General features: G+C 44.8%; 1 long non-coding RNA gene across 1 annotated transcript in view; it reads left to right on the top strand.

Moving 5' to 3' along the window:
- The first annotated feature begins 11633 nt into the window (after window positions 1–11633).
- The window catches only part of LOC119956193, a 43505-nt gene continuing 38211 nt past the window's right edge, over window positions 11634–16927 (top strand). Inside the window, exons 1-2 of the long non-coding RNA XR_005458601.1 lie at window positions 11634–11760; window positions 12588–12701. This is a non-coding gene — a long non-coding RNA (uncharacterized LOC119956193). The remainder of the gene's footprint in view (window positions 11761–12587; window positions 12702–16927) is intronic.

Raw genomic sequence — 16927 nt, 5'->3', positions numbered from 1 at the left:
AGACGGTCTACTCACCTGAATATGCAAATCTAGATCACCCCCAGTGAGGGCGAGATTCTGATCGTGACACCTCGTGAGATCTTGGTAGATCGTGCGAGACATGACGAGCGTCGTAAGTTTCACGTGAGGCTTCTTGCAAGATTTACCGGCCTCATCGCACCCTGAGTTGGGCAGGACGAGGCCGTTAGATCTCGCCTAATTAATACAAATCAAATGTCATTTCATTACAACACAGCTACTGCAATGGAAATATTATTTTAAAATATCAATGTATGAGCAATGGATAATTCTCACCTCTCTTTCTGTTGGTACTTTAATGGTTAGAGTTTTGGGGTCTGATTCTATTATCTACTGTCATTCTTGGAAATGTTATTCCTCCTTTTCATTCAGAAACATCCCACCCCCTTCCTTCCCTTCACCCTTATCCAATGGTGGGTGAGGAAGCATTCATATTCTTCTTACAGAATATTGTTAACCAATTGGGGCACGGAGTTTTGCTTCCTTGAGTGCTCTTGGGTCCAATTTTCTGTCTTACCTTCCAATGTTTCGCTGTCTCCATCTGATAGGCAGGATCTAAGTGGCAGAGTGTGTTGCAACGTCATGTCTTAAACACCAGCTGTGAATGGCCGTTAAAACAGTGAAACTGATTTGAATTAAAATGTACAGTGTGAAAACTCTCATCCAATGGACTATGTTCTGAACAATACAGAAGAAAAGGATTAAACGGAGGTCGTATTGATATTTCTTTTGGAATTCCAGCACTAAACACACACACTGGCCAATGATGGATGGGTTTTGTATGTGTCTCACTGTAATTTGATGCTGACGGACTCATTTCCTGGTTTAACTCAAACCGCGCTTTAAACACTCAGAAGATCAAGTTCAATTCAGATCTTTCTCTCTGATCTGAACTGAATTGAATCCCCAGTGTAAACAGGTAACACACTACCTCCTCTGCCAGGCTTGCCTTTGTACTTATCCTCTCTGTTAATTTTGGCAATCCTACACTAAACTTGACGAGGACCCTGTCCGCCATTCGTCCCTCGATTAGCCACAGCTTCTGCCTTGAGCCCACTGAGGATTTCTTGTCTGAAACAAGTAATTGTACAATTACTGTTGTATAATTCAAACAATGATGGAATTTTATTCAAAGTAACAGAGTAAAAGCTTTTTTTTTTGGGGGTGGTGGGGGCAGGAGGGAGAAAGGGGGACTGGGTGGGGAGGTTTTTAATTAAAATCCTGACATTATCGTTTTCATTGAGAAATAGAAATAATCTATATCCGGTTCTGGATGTGTTTACTAGGGTGGCGGTGCCAGGGTGCCAGGCTGGCAGTGCCAAGGTGCCTGGCATCCAGAGGGAGTGCCAGGGTGCCGCCCTACCCTGTCCTCAACCACCCAGGAGTCTCTAATGGGTTGGAAGAACCCCCCCCCCCAGGTGCCATTTCCATTGGTCCATGTTTGCAGAAACCATTGCTAAACGGTTCGCTGGGGAAGTCTTCCAGGCTTAGCCATTAGGTCTTGGGGGCCGGGACAAATCCGCAAATGCTTATTTACGTGAGCCTCTCGCGAGGTTCAACGGCCTCACCCTGACACCAAGTCGGGCGCCACGTGGTCGTTAAAGCGGGCCTGGAATTTGTGAATAACTGGGCGAAAGGGATTTTTTAGCTTCTTTCAGTTCTATTCACAATTTGAGGTGCGACACTTGTACACTTGTTCTCTGGGGGTTTTATGATTATCCTTCTGGGCATTGCCTGCTTGTTAATAAAAAATGAAAATATTGCTGTACAGATTTAAACCCCATCGAACTTCATACTGTAACTTTGACATTATTCTGGCACAGTTTTCCACAGCAGTCTGAAAGCCTGAACACACACACACAAATAATTCTGAAATGAACAGTCATGATTTATCAGTTAGCAGTAGTGTTGGGAGGCAATGAAGCTCATTTTGAATGGAGCTGATGCTGTAAATCCTCCTGCAGTTTTCTTTTAAATAATTGTGCTATTATCAGCTGCTGCAGATGTCTAGTTAAAATAGAGGATTTACATGTTGTGGAGGCTATAAATTTCAAGACTTTATTCAACTCACTGTCCTTCTAACGCTGGGACCCAGCTTTCAATTCTCTCCCAGCTTATGAAACAAAAGCCTCGACTCCCTCCCAGATTACACAAGTCTTGAGTGAAGGGTTTGGTAATGAAACATTACTGGTAGGTGTGAGTTCTCAGCAAAAACAAAACACTCGTATTTTGTACTGGGAAGGAAATGTCTATAACCACTTCTGTACATTCCGTGGCCCTAGCTGTCAGGTAAGGGCTGACCTTGCAGTGTAACCAAAACAAGTAGAAGTCAACTCTCACTGTAATTGGGTACCACTAGGGCACCACTCACTCAGCAGACTGAGGTGATTATTAGGAGAAAGCAGTTTGGTGACACTGCTGATGTGTACCACTGGTGACACATTTTCTGCGCAGGTGATCGATACATGAAGTTCAGTCAATCGGAGCAGTTGCACTGTGTGTTCTCTTACTCCACACCATATTAAGCATATACCACACTGAGGATATTTCGAAGACCTGGCACTGTGGAATGACCAGCATGTCTACCATATTGAACACGCTGCATCCCTCCACGATCTTCCTAAATGTGTGGAAGCAGAATTAGACAGATATTATCGCAGAAACCTTTGAACAATTGAACCAGGTGAATTGAAAACAGATCATTGTGAACTGAGTTATTGCAGATGTGTAAATGCCCCGTTAAATAGGCTTCTACTATTGTTAAATGGAGTATTACGGCAGTGCAAACAATTTCTTTCTCTTTAAAATGAGCAACAGTGACATATTTTTCAATCTGCCACCATTTAATTCCAACAACCTGCTTACACCAACATTGGCCAGGTCTGGATCAACCTGCTAAACCAGCATTAACCCAGCCTGGATCAACCTGCTAAACCAGCATTAACCCAGCCTGGATCAACCTGCGAAACCAACATTAACCCAGCCTGGATCAACCTGCTAAACCAGCATTAACCCAGCCTGGATCAACCGGCTAAACCAACATTAACCCAGCCTGGATCAACCGGCTAAACCAACATTAACCCAACCTGGATCAACCTGCTAAACCAGCATTAACCCAGCCTGGATCAACCTGCTAAACCAACATTAACCAGGCCTGGATCAACCTGCTAAACCAATATTAACCCAGCCTGGATCAACCTGCTAAACCAACATTAACCCAGCCTGGATCAACCTGCTAAACCAACATTAACCCAGCCTGGATCAACCTGCTAAACCAACATTAACCCAGCCTGGATCAACCTGCTAAACCAACATTAACCCAATCTGGATCAACCTGCTAAACCAACATTAACCCAGCCTGGATCAATCTGCTAAACCAGCATTAACCCAGCCTAGATCAACCTGCTAAGCCAGCATTAACCCAGCCTGGATCAACTGGCTAAACCAACATTAACCCAGCCTGGATCAACCTGCTTACACCAACATTAACCCAGCCTGGATCAACCTGCTAAACCAACATTAACCCAGCCTGGATCAACCTGGTAAACCAGCATTAACCCAGCCTGGATCAACCTGCTAAACCAGCATTAACCCAGCCTGGATCAACCTGCTAAACCAACATTAACCCAGCCTGGATCAACCTGCTAAACCAACATTAACCCAGCCTGGATCAACCTGCTTACACCAACATTAACACAGCCTGGATCAACCTGCTAAACCAGCATTACCCAGCCTGGATCAACCTGCTAAACCAGCATTAACCCAGCCTGGATCAACCTGCTAAACCAGCATTAACCCAGCCTGGATCAACCTGCTAAACCAACATTAACCCAGCCTGGATCAACCTGCTTACACCAACATTAACCCAGCCTGGATCAACCTGCTTACACCAACATTAACCCAGCCTGGATCAACCTGCTAAACCAACATTAACCCAGCCTGGATCAACCTGCTAAACCAACATTAACCCAGCCTGGATCAACCTGCTAAACCAACATTAACCCAGCCTGGATCAACCTGCTTACACCAACATTAACCCAGCCTGGATCAACCGGCTAAACCAACATTAACCCAACCTGGATCAACCTGCTAAACCACCATTAACCCAACCTGGATCAACCTGCTAAGCCAACATTAACCCAGCCTGGATCAACCTGCCCACACCAACATTAACCCAGCCTGGATCAACCTGCTAAACCAACATTAACCCAGCCTGGATCAACCTGCTAAACCAACATTAACCCAGCCTGGATCAACCTGCTAAACCACCATTAACCCAGCCTGGATCAACCTGCTAAACCAACATTAACCCAGCCTGGATCAACCTGCTAAACCAACATTAACCCAGCCTGGATCAACCTGCTAAACCAACATTAACCCAGCCTGGATCAACCTGCTAAACCAGCATTAACCCAGCCTGGATCAACCTGCTAAACCAACATTAACCCAGCCTGGATCAACCTGCCCACACCAACATTAACCCAGCCTGGATTAACCTGCTAAACCAACATTAACCCAGCCTGGATCAACCTGCTAAACCAACATTAACCCAGCCTGGATCAACCTGCTAAACCACCATTAACCCAGCCTGGATCAACCTGCTAAACCAACATTAACCCAGCCTGGATCAACCTGCTAAACCAACGTTAACCCAGCCTGGATCAACCTGCTAAACCACCATTAACCCAGCCTGGATCAACCTGCTAAACCAACATTAACCCAGCCTGGATCAACCTGCTAAACCACCATTAACCCAGCCTGGATCAACCTGCTAAACCAACATTAACCCAGCCTGGATCAACCTGCTAAACCAACATTAACCCAGCCTGGATCAACCTGCCCACACCAACATTAACCCAGCCTGGATCAACCTGCTAAACCAGCATTAACTCAGCCTGGATCAACCTGCTAAACCAACATTAACCCAACCTGGATCAACCTGCTAAACCAACATTAACCCAGCCTGGATCAACCTGCCCACACCAACATTAACCCAGCCTGGATCAACCTGCTAAACCAACATTAACCCAGCCTGGATCAACCTGCTAAACCAACATTAACCCAGCCTGGATCAACCTGCTAAACCAACATTAACCCAGCCTGGATCAACCTGATAAACCAACATTAACCCAGCCTGGATCAACCTGCTAAACCAACATTAACCCAGCCTGGATCAACCTGCTAAACCAACATTAACCCAGCCTGGATCAACCTGCTAAACCAACATTAACCCAGCCTGGATCAACCTGCTAAACCAGCATTAACCCAGCCTGGATCAACCTGCTAAACCAACATTAACCCAGCCTGGATCAACCTGCTAAACCAACATTAACCCAGCCTGGATCAACCTGCTAAACCAACATTAACCCAGCCTGGATCAACCTGCCCACACCAACATTAACCCAGCCTGGATCAACCTGCTAAACCAACATTAACCCAGCCTGGATCAACCTGCTAAACCAACATTAACCCAACCTGGATCAACCTGCTAAACCAACATTAACCCAGCCTGGATCAACCTGCTTACACCAACATTAACCCAGCCTGGATCAACCTGCCCACACCAACATTAACCCAGCCTGGATCAACCTGCTAAACCAACATTAACCCAGCCTGGATCAACCTGCTAAACCAACATTAACCCAGCCTGGATCAACCTGCTAAACCAACCTTAACCCAGCCTGGATCAACCTGCTAAACCAACATTAACCCAGCCTGGATCAACCGGCTAAACCAACATTAACCCAGCCTGGATCAACCTGCTTGCACCAACATTAACCCAGCCTGGATCAACCTGCTCAACCAACATTATCACAGATTGGATCATATGCCCTCCTCATCTTTCTTTTCCCAAATGAAGACCAGTTCAGTTCTGTCAGATTCTTTGAGTACCTTCTGCATTTATTCTCGTTCGGCTGCTTCAGCATCCTTTTCAACACAACACTTGTCATGGGCAGGTGCCCAAATTGCACTGTTTCCATTTCTAGGGATTAATGGAATCTGTTTTTTACTGACAATAACACCTTCTAGATGAATCCCAGTTCTTACTGACCAAGCCTTTGCTTCTTTGGATTTGAAAATTCAAGTCATAGAAACTGTCTGCTTCTGTCTGCAATTCACTTGTCTCATTGTATGTATCTGATATAAAATACCTGAACAGGGATGCAGAAAAAGCATGTGCACGCCTAATCTCCACTCAAAGTGAATATCCTCACTCATTGGTCTATTGCATTTGCTGCTCCCAATGTGGTCTTCTCCACATCAAAGAGACTAAACGCAGACTGGGTGACCGCTTTGTAGAACACGGTCCGTCTGCAAGCAGGACCAAGACCTTCTTGTCGCTGCCATTTTAATGATCGTCCTGCTCTCATGCCCACATATCTGTCCTTGGCCAGCTGCAATGTTGCAGTGAAGCCCAGCGCAAACTAGTGGAACAGATTCTCACCTGCTGATTAGATATGTTGCACCCTTCCGGACTTAACATTGAACTCTCTCCTCCACCTTCACCCCATTTTTATTTCTATCAATTTATTTTCTTTTCTTCCATGCTCTTTTATTTCCCTCACCATTGTCCCCCCTCCCCCCACCCAACTAGGGCCAACTGTTCCTCATTGTCCTTTGATGCACTGCTCAGCTTTGTTCTGTCATTCACACATTCTAATCTTGTTATATGCCTATCAGCGCTCTTCTTAGCCTTATCACTCCCAATACATTCCTTTTGTCTTCTCTCCTCAACATCCTTGTCAATCTGCACCTATCGCTGGGCCCCTTTCCAGCCCAGCCGCTCCCATGCCCCGCCCTACTGCAGTATAAATCTGACCCCGTTTCCAGTTCTGTCTAGCTTTGACAAAGAGTCATCCAGACTCAAAACGTTAGCTTCCTTTTCTCTCCACAGACCTGCTGAGATTGTCTGGCATTTTCTGTTTTTGATCCTCACTTATTGGTTCAGGCTCCTCTGTATGTGTCATGTGCACAGGCTTGAAACTGTCATAAGACCCGTTCTATATACAAATAACCAAACCTGCACTGGGTTTGAAGCCTGCTTTTCAAGATTTAATTGTGAAATGCATACTGTAGCCAGTTTCTGCTCATGAACCAAATAGGCTTGCCTCCTGGCTCCATATTTGATCTGCGAAGCACTGCCAGTCATTGCTCTCACACCCCCTTCCCCCCATCAAAATTTCCTCTTCCATTACTTCTGCAGTCCTCTGTAGGTTCCCTCTCACGATGATCTTGTTGGCTGCTTGGCGGTACCTCTAGGCCATGATTGGTGCCTGCTGCTTCCAAATGAGTCTGACGGACCAATGTATCATTGGGCGCTTGCAGTTTGTACTGCACCAGAGTTGGCCCATGATTCGGGAATGATCCAATTTTTAGGCCTTTGTTTCTCAAGGCAATGAGAACTGACATCATGGGCGGGATTATCCATTGCTCGACGCCAATGTTGTAATCGGCGATCGGGCGGAAAATCCCTTCAGACGCCCAAATCGTGGGCGGCGCCAGATTGACGCTGGTTTTTGAATCCCCGCCGCCTCCGAAATGGCATCGTCGCGTCAAGCGCCGCATACCGTTGCAACAGCATTGGTGTGTCATTGGCAAGCCCTCTCGCGATGCTCCCCCCCAGATGGGCCGAGTTCCCGACCGCGTGGTTGACATGTGGTCTGAGCGGTCGGGAACCCGGCGTGGCGGCTGAGGCCTGTGTCCAGCGGCGCCACACTCGGCCGCCTTCCGTGCCGCTGGCCGAGGGGGCTTCCCCAAGGGCTGGGGGACTGGTGGGTGCTGGCCTGTTGAGTCACGTTTGGTGGGTTGGGTCCACGCATGGCTGGCGCGACCACTGCAGGTCGTCACCGTGCACATGAGCAGCCACGGGCCCAGCTGTTTTCAACGCGGGAGTCGGGAGTTTTACCGGCGGTGCTGGTAGCCCCTCACCAGTCCCAGAATCGGTGAGGGTTCACCGACAATTTTGGCTCCGTGCCAGCTGAAACGGGGAATCTGGCCCGATATGTCTGCAGACCTCCTTTTGATTGAACCACAACAAAAACTGAGCAGTGTAATTAACTGTAAAACTTTACTTGCACTAAATGTGCAACATATAGTAATGACCTGACATCGCTCCTTCATGGCTCAGATAATCACCAGGTGGTGTCACCTTTACCCCATTAATAATATCCCAAAAAGAACTAATGACAACACCTGAATTAAGACAGAATGAAGGTGTAATGTGAGCACTCGCTGAGTATGCACCAAGACAGCACGTGTGAGTTAGAAAGCTGACCCCATTCCTTTGTTCCTCATGCTCTCTCATATCGAACATCCTGCTTTAAATTAGCAGCAGCTCTTGTGGACAGTGATCATGAATTTAAATTATTTATTGTTGATGTTTGTTTAAGTACAGTAATGCCATTAATATTTTCCAAGAAGAATCAAGATCAAAAAATAAATCACTTGTAATGTGAATCTATAAACGGTTCATCAACAAGCCCTAAATGATAAGGTGGCATTTAGCAAAATACTTAACAACATTTCAGTTTTTTTCTCATAAAGACCATCAGTAATGTTTCTGGCAGAAACAAACTTGGATCTCCTCCAGACATGATTATTGCTACTGGTTATTAATTAAATTCCAGTCAGCTAGATGCAATTAAAATAGATTTAAAATCTACAATGGCAAGGGAATTTAATTTTGTTAAATTAATGATTAGGGCTCCTGTAGTGTAGCATAAGCAAAATATTTGCCCTGCATAATAAAGAATGACTTTGCAATGATGGTAATGAAAAATTAGACCAGATGAAAGTATATAAAATACACTTGTCAAAACATGGTTGACGTATCAAACTGACAGTGATAAGTTCTGTTGATGTTTTTATTATAATCTTCATTTGAAGGAAGGTAATCAAAGTTAGCATGTTATTACAGGTCTGCTGTGATAATTAAAACATTCCACTGGCAAGTGACAGATTATAAATTGCCATCTTTTTAATCTTGCCGTATATATTTTTCTCAGTCTAATTCTGATACCAACAATTGACACAGATCTTGTGCAGTACCTAATATCAGTTAACCTGCAAAGGCCTATTGGCGGGGGGGGGGGGGGGGGGGGGGGGGGAGAGGGGATTTCCTCAATCCTTCCCCAGTTTTGAGGAGGGTTTGGTGAGGTTTCATTCTCTGCATCCTGCCCATCTGCAGCAATGAAATCATTCCTACTTTGGAAAGTTGCGGGATTTCATTGTAACTGCTTAAAGAAACCACAAGCAAGAAATATTATCGCGATGCACAAGGCAACATTCTTCTGGTACCTCCCACCTTTCCATTATCAATGAGGTGCATCTTTAATTCCAGCATTTTCCTCATGAACAAATCCAGACATGATTAATCAACCTGGACAGCACAAGGTGGTCAATTTACCCGAGATATTCAAACTTCTTTCGTGTCTAAATTGCTTGTATTCTTGAAGAAACAAATGTATTTTGCAATGAATCGTGAACACTAATAGCTGGTGATGGATTATCAAATCGAAGGGATTTGTTTGGAATGTTTTCCCCCAGGATTCCAAAGCTACAAAACTCTTTCCCTCCTTCAGTCTCTCCATCACCCCTCATTTTATGCTTTTCTTTTTTTTAAATTTAGAGCACCCAATTCATTTTTTCCAATTAAGGGGCAATTTAGCATGGCCAACCCTGCACATCTTTGGGATGTGGGAGCGAAACTCACGCAAAAATGGGGAGAATGAGCAAACTCCATATGGGCTGGGCAGCACGGTAGCACAAATGGGCAGCACTGTGACTTCACAGCGCCAGGGTCCCAGGTTCGATTCCCCGCTGGGTCACTGACTGTGCGGAGTCTGCACGTTCTCCCCGTGTCTGCGTGGGTTTCCTCCGGGTGCTCCGGTTTCCTCCCACAGTGCAAAGACGTGCAGGTTAGGTGGATTGACCATGATAAATTGCCCTTAGTGACCAAAAAGGTTAGATGGGGTTATTGGGTTACGGGGATAGGGGAGAAGTGAGTGTTCTATGACAGTGACCCGGGGCCGGGATCAAACCTGGTACCTCGGTGCCGTGAGGCAGCAGCGCTAACCACTGTGCCACCGTGCTACCCTATGTCTATGCATTCATGCCCAATCCGACTTCTATCCTTCTTTTAAATCTTGTTTGCAAGTTTAGAGACCTTCCAAACCATTATTTACTCCTCCACAAAGACTGTTGTCTTCTATCTCCACAACATCACCAGCTTTCATCTCCAATCTCAGCTGGCCATCTGCTGCAGCCCTCGTTCATATGTTTGTCTCGTCCAGACTCGTCTACTCCAAAGATCTCCGAGCCGGCCTGAAATCTCCCATTCCTCAACCTCAGCTCATCCAAATCTCTGCTACACATGTTCCACATGAAATCCGAATTCTCATAGCCTCTCTTTACTAGTGAACACTGATCCCTCAATTTCCCACCATCTCAAATTAACAATTCATAATTGTCTTCCCCTGTGGGGAAGGGACTGAGTCTACCTCTACTTTGATACCTTTTCCTGTCATGATTTTTATAACTCATTTTTTATGTCACTGGCGAGGCCAGCGTTCATTGCCCATCCCGAATTGCCCTTGAGATGATGATTATGAGCTGCTTTTTTGAACCCCTGTAGTTCATGTGGAGTAGGTGCACCCACTGTGCTTTTCGGGAGGGAGTTCCAGGTTTTTGACCCAGCGACATTGAAGGAATGTCGATATGTTTCCAAGTCAGGATGGTGAGTGGCTTGAAGAGGAAATTGCAGGTGGTGGGGTTCTCATGTATCTACTGCCCTTGTCCTGCTAGATCGTAGTGGTCGTGGTTTTGTAAGGTGCTGCCTAAGGATGATGAGTTCCAGCAGTCCGTCTTGTAGATGATACACTGTTGCTATTGTGCATCGGTGGTGGAGGCAGTGAATGTTTGTGGAAGGGGGAGCAATCAAGCGGCCTGCTTTGTCCTGGGTGCCAGCGAGCTTCTTGAGTGTTGTTGGAGCTGCACTCATCCAGGCAAATGTTGAGTATTCCATCACACTCCCTACTTGTGCCTTGAAGGTGGTGGACAGGCTTTGGAGAGTCAGGAGGTGAGTTACTTGCCGCAGGATTCCTAGCCTCTGACCTGCTCTTGATTTGATTTAAATTGATTTGATTTGATTTATTGTCACATGTACCGAAGTACAGTGAAAAGTATTTTTCTGCGGCCAAGGGAACGTACACAGTACGTACATAGTAGACAAAAAAAAGAATAATCGACGGAGTACATTCACTAATGGTACATCGGCAAACAGTGATTGGTTACAGTGCGGAACAAGGGTCCAAACAAAGCAAATATATCTCTTGTAGCCACAGCATTTATAAGACCACAAGACATAAGACTTGTGACTCCACGTTCACAGAAATATGATCAGCTCTTCAGTGCCCTCCGCAGTGGCCTCACAAGCTACTCAGTTCAAGGGCAAGGGATGGGCAACGAATGCTGCCCTTGGCAGCAACACCCACATCCCATGAAAAAATTAATTTAAAAAAATATATTGTGGAGCATTGGAATTGAAAAAAAACTCCATAATGTATAACCTCTCCTTAATTTGTCACCAGTTGACACTGAATTGATATTCTCTATTACAGATATGAAAGGATGGCTGCCATGCAAAATGATAAATTGTTACACCGGTTAAAAAGGGATGCCATTGCAAGGTGTCACGTGCCTTGCCTCGGAGTGATCGATGCTGAAACTGTGTACCTAACGTAGGTAAGTATTCCTTTCTCAGCATCGACATCCTTTCACCTCTATTAGGTGAATAAACATAAGGAATTCAGATAAAATGTTGGCGTGTTCCCCTCCATTGTGTTCTTTGACTACAAGCTAAATGTTTATGGGTTCACAAAATACACAGTGCTGTCTTGGCCTGTGGAGGGAGGTAAGCTTTAGTTTTTCTGGTAGCGCTGAAGGATATGCAGGATTGCATTCTTTCACCTTTCATTTTGGCTTTAAAACTGAGAAGAGGCTGATCAATATGCTAGCGAGCCCATGAGACTTTCATCAGGAGGCTTTACCTTGCCCTGAATTTCATTCAATATCATGGGATAGTACCATCCATTTGCACAATTAGAAAGTCTGATTATCGAAAATGCGTTGTCTAATGAAAAACCTATATTTTATTAAACCTTCTTTCAGACGCCCCTGCTTCAAAATAAGCCTATGTACTTGGAGATTACTGGTTGTCTCATTCTGAATTAATGAACATGAGCTGACAGTCAAAAGCAGGTCACTCGAAAACAGTGCAGTTTGAAATTAAATTAAGGCATGTATAGTATGTGCTACTTAACAAGAAAACTGTGTCTGGAGAGCAGGAAAGAACCAGCTTCCAGAATCTTATGTTCACTTACCATTGTACTAAACAGCAGCTATTTAGTGCTACAGAAAAGATTTCTCTACTGGGAAATGGCATTAGTAGATTGAGTAATCCTCTTTTACAGTTAATCCTACGGTTCAATACAACATTTTATGATATGGGAAGAAACAATTGATGCCAATTTAGGCCACATTACATTCTCATTTTTCCTTTCTCTTATTAGCCTTTGTTACTAGATTTATAAAGACTATTTCAATGAAGGTAGTTAAAGCAACATTATCCCTCGAATTACAAACATGGAGCTTCTGTCTGAGGGATGTGAATTCAAGGAGATGAAGTACGTGTGGTGGTAAAATTTCAATTTTTATATCTGTTTGCTTATTGCTCAGAAAAGAAATATTTTCAATGTGCATTTGATGAATTGAAATCAGTGCAGTTGGTTATAATGCAAAAGATGAGTTAATACTACCAAGCTGAAAATCAAATAATATAGATGTGAAAAGTACTGTACTAGAAATTTCATTTTTTCTGTGCAGTCAGCATGGATTTTATAAATGTATGCGCATATATCCATTTACTCAGTCTGCATCATTTCCTTTATGTGACAAGCAAAGCCATTTGTGATGTTGGAGTAGACTTTTATCTGTTCAGATTCAATTTTCCTGGATTGCTGCATTTTTAAACTTTTTAAGCAATTCGCTATTTAACACTTTTTGAAAGCCCAGTGTGCTCACGTAACAGGGATCAGATTCCGTTAAGCATTTCAGGATAAATTACCACTGTGTGTGTGTAAAGACAGAGGGAGATATTTCTGTTCGCCGGCAAGTGTCAAATTGGGGTGGGTGGGGGAGATACCATGCTCAATCATGACTGCAGTATCACCCACATATCCCTGTGCTCCCTCAGCAATCCAATAGCCCTTATTTTAACTGACGGGGTGACATTTTGGCTGTATGGATAATTTGCTCTTTGAAAGCAGGCGATGTAAAGGGTGGGCTATACCTGTCTGTCCTCTGCACATTTCACTTAGATATGGAAGAGATGTCCCTGTGCTTTTGGGCACATTTTGCATTCAAAGCAAGCCTGTTAATAAGAAATATTAATATATTTAAAATTGCAGTTTATTATATTTTGTGCTGCATTTGTTTTCCTGAATTAATAACACTACAAGACATGCATTTTATAGAAAGGGAATATGCAAAGACAAAGTTTTTTTAATTTGGATGTGGGCACGCTGTCTTGGCCAGCATTTATTGCCCATCCTGAATTGCCCTTGAGCTGAGCGGCTTGCTGGGACATTTCAGGGGCCATTTAAGAATCAACCACATTGCTGTGATCTGGAGTCGCATGTAGGCCATACCAGGTAAGGTCGGCAGATTTCCTTCCCTAAAGGACATTAAAAAACCAGTTGGGTTTTTACGACAATCAACAATGGTTTCATGGTCATTGATGGATCTCTGTGTGTATTCAGAATCCTGGATTATCCCTTCTCAGTTCCTAAATAACAGAGGTCAAGTCTGTGCTTTTTGGCAAAGTCCACTGGAACTTTATTGGTCAGCTGTAGTGCCCACTGGTAACTTTATTTTCAATACGACATTGAGAGAATTCCGACTAACCCTTCAGCAAGCTAGTCAGATTGATTGTCTTTAGCGAATACAGTGGTTGAGTTTTAAAATACAGATTGTGGTAATTCTTCAAATCATAATACACAGTATAAAAAGACTGAGTGATTTAAACAAAAGAAAGATGACGATTTAGCAAAAGCAAGCAAAAAAAAAAAGGTTTCAGAAAGAGATAGATTGATTCCAAAATGGATTTTACCATCCCGACAAGTGATACTTAAGGAGATTATGATCTTTAAGGTCTCACCTTCTTTACATCTATGATTGGCTTTAACTAATTTATAATTCACTTAATTCAGCCAAACTGTCTATTCGTCAATTTAAGAGAGATATGTATTTAAAATATATTGGGACCGGGGGGTCGCGGGCAATGACTGCCCGAGGCCATCGGCAGAAAGGGAAAAACGGTTTGGTTGCTAGACTGGTAGCGCGGGGGGGGGGAGAGGGTGGGGGGGTGCGCGCGGGGGAGGGCGTGGGGAGGATTTTCCAGGGGGGATTTGTTGTGTTATAATTTAAAATGTAGTAGGGGTAAATGTTTGTATCGAAAAATTTCAATAAAAATTATTTAAAAAAAAAAAAAAATATATTGGGACAAACTTTCCCATACCATCGCTTGAGAAAAACACATTCTTCGCTAGGACTTATCACCTTAGACTGGTTGTTACCATAGAAACGGAACTGCCTGTTCTTTCACACAATGGGGCCTTTTAGCTATTTGACGTCACTGTCCTTACAATGTTAAGCAAGTCTCAAGCAACTTGCAAAATGTTCCCAGCTATTCGTCTTTCCTCACTCTCATGGTTAATATGATTTAGTTAATTACTCCTAATGAGTTCTCAATTAAACCTTTCACCTATATCATCTATACAACAGATTCATAGAATTTACAGTACAGAAGGAGGCCATTTGGCCCATCGAGTCTGCACTGGCTCTTGGAAAGAGCACCCTACCAGGCCCACATCTCCACCCTATCCCCATAACCCAGTAACCCCACCCAACACTAAGGCCAATTTTGGACACTAAGGGCAATTTAGCATGGCCAATCCACCTAACTGGCACATCTTTGGACTGTGGAAGGAAACCGGAGCACCCGGAGGAAACCCACGCACACACGGGGAGAACGTGCAGACTCCACACAGACAGTGACCTAAGCTGGGAATCGAACCTGGGACCCTGGAGCTGTGAAGCAATTGTGCTAACTACTATGCTACCGTGCTGCACCTACAAGCTAACTAGCTAAGCTACCTAACTAGAAAGCCAATTTCTATCAGTCATCATTGCACTTTTGATGTAGGAGCGGTTTCAAGACCTGTGTATTGAGTCAGCTTCCATGTAGGGTTATTCCCTGTGGCTCAGCTCAGTACAGATAGGAACAAAACACCATAACCTGGACAAGATGGCTATTTAATCAAGCTTGTTACGTTTACACGGAGAACAGACTGGATATCGGCCAAGACCTGTTCTGCCGAACAAAGACCCGAACACAGTAATTATACAACATTCAAAAATCAATAGCCCACCCCAGTTGGAAGGGATCCAATTACTGAAGCTGCTACTTTTAAACTTATCCAGTAGAATCATAAACAGTGTTTAAACTTCACCGAATAGAATCGCAAGCAGCGCATGATTGATCCTCATCCTGACAGCTGGGTACAATCCCAGCAGCCTGTGCTGACTGTTTGTGAGAAGCAGAACAACAGAACTAGCATCCTGGATTGTTTCACAAAGACAAGGGGTGGGATTCTCCGACCCACTGCCGGGTCGGAGAATTGCCGGGGAGCGGCGTGAATCCCGCCCCTGCCGTCCGCCGAATTCTCCGGCACCGGAGAGTCGCCAGGGGCGGGAATCGCGCCGCGCCGGTCGGCGGCCGCTCACAGCGGCCCCCCCGATAATTCTCCGGCCCGCAATGGGCCGAAGTCCCGCTGGTTCTTTGCCAGTCCCACCGACGTAGATTAGACTAGGTATCTTACCAGCGGGACCTGGCAGAGTGGGCGGGCTCCGGGGTCCTAGGGTGGGGCGATCTGGCCCCAGGGGGTTCTCCCACGGTGGCCTGGCCCGCGATCGGGGCCCACTGATCCGCGGGCGGGACTGTGCTGTAGGGGCACTCCTTTCCTACGCATCGGCCATGACAGCCTCCGCGATGGCCGACGCATAGGTGAACCCCTACCTGCGCATGCGTCAGCAGCTGCTGATGCTCCCGCGCATGCGAGGACTCTCGCCGGCCGGCGGAGTCCCTTCGGCCCCGGCTGGTGTGGTGCCAAAGGCCTTCCACGCCAGCCGGCGATGATTCCGCACCTTTGGGGCGAGCCGACGCCGGAGTGGTTCACGCCACTCCATCCCACCGGGGTCTCCGCCCTGCCGGGTACGGGAGAATCACGCCCGAGATGTCAAAAGTAATGTCAAGTTAGCTATCCTAAATCCCATTAGATTACTTATTACTGCTATGTCCTAAAAATACATGTTTAATGGTTAATAATGATTACTCAGTCCTATATTTCCTCTCAATCCTTAATAAAACAACTTATAGAACTAGCAGCATGCTATTTATTTAGTTTTAAGAGGTATTATTGCTGAACTTTTAATTTCAGATTTTTATTGAATTCAAATTTCATCACCTGACATAGTGAGATTTGAACCTGAGTCCAAGGAACATTACCCTGGATCTCTGAATTACTAATTCAGCGACAATAACACTATGGCACTACCTCGCTTGCACAGAGAACATCTCAAAGCACCTCGTGTCAAGTGACAGAAACAGCTGGATTTAGGGAAATGAATGATCAAAGAGAAGACTTTTAAGGAGACCTTAAAGAGCAGAGAGGGAGTACTACTTAGACGCTCAAAGTCAGATTTATTTATCATGCAGGGCCAATAAAATTCAAACGTAACATCATCAGCCATCTGAGAAAATTTAAAATCTGAATGCTCTTCGGGTGACATT

Source organism: Scyliorhinus canicula, chromosome 22, assembly GCF_902713615.1.
Source record: "Scyliorhinus canicula chromosome 22, sScyCan1.1, whole genome shotgun sequence".
In the NCBI taxonomy this organism is placed as follows: domain Eukaryota; kingdom Metazoa; phylum Chordata; class Chondrichthyes; order Carcharhiniformes; family Scyliorhinidae; genus Scyliorhinus; species Scyliorhinus canicula.
Note: the sequence above shows the minus strand (reverse complement) of the source record. Positions and strands in the feature narration are given on the sequence as shown.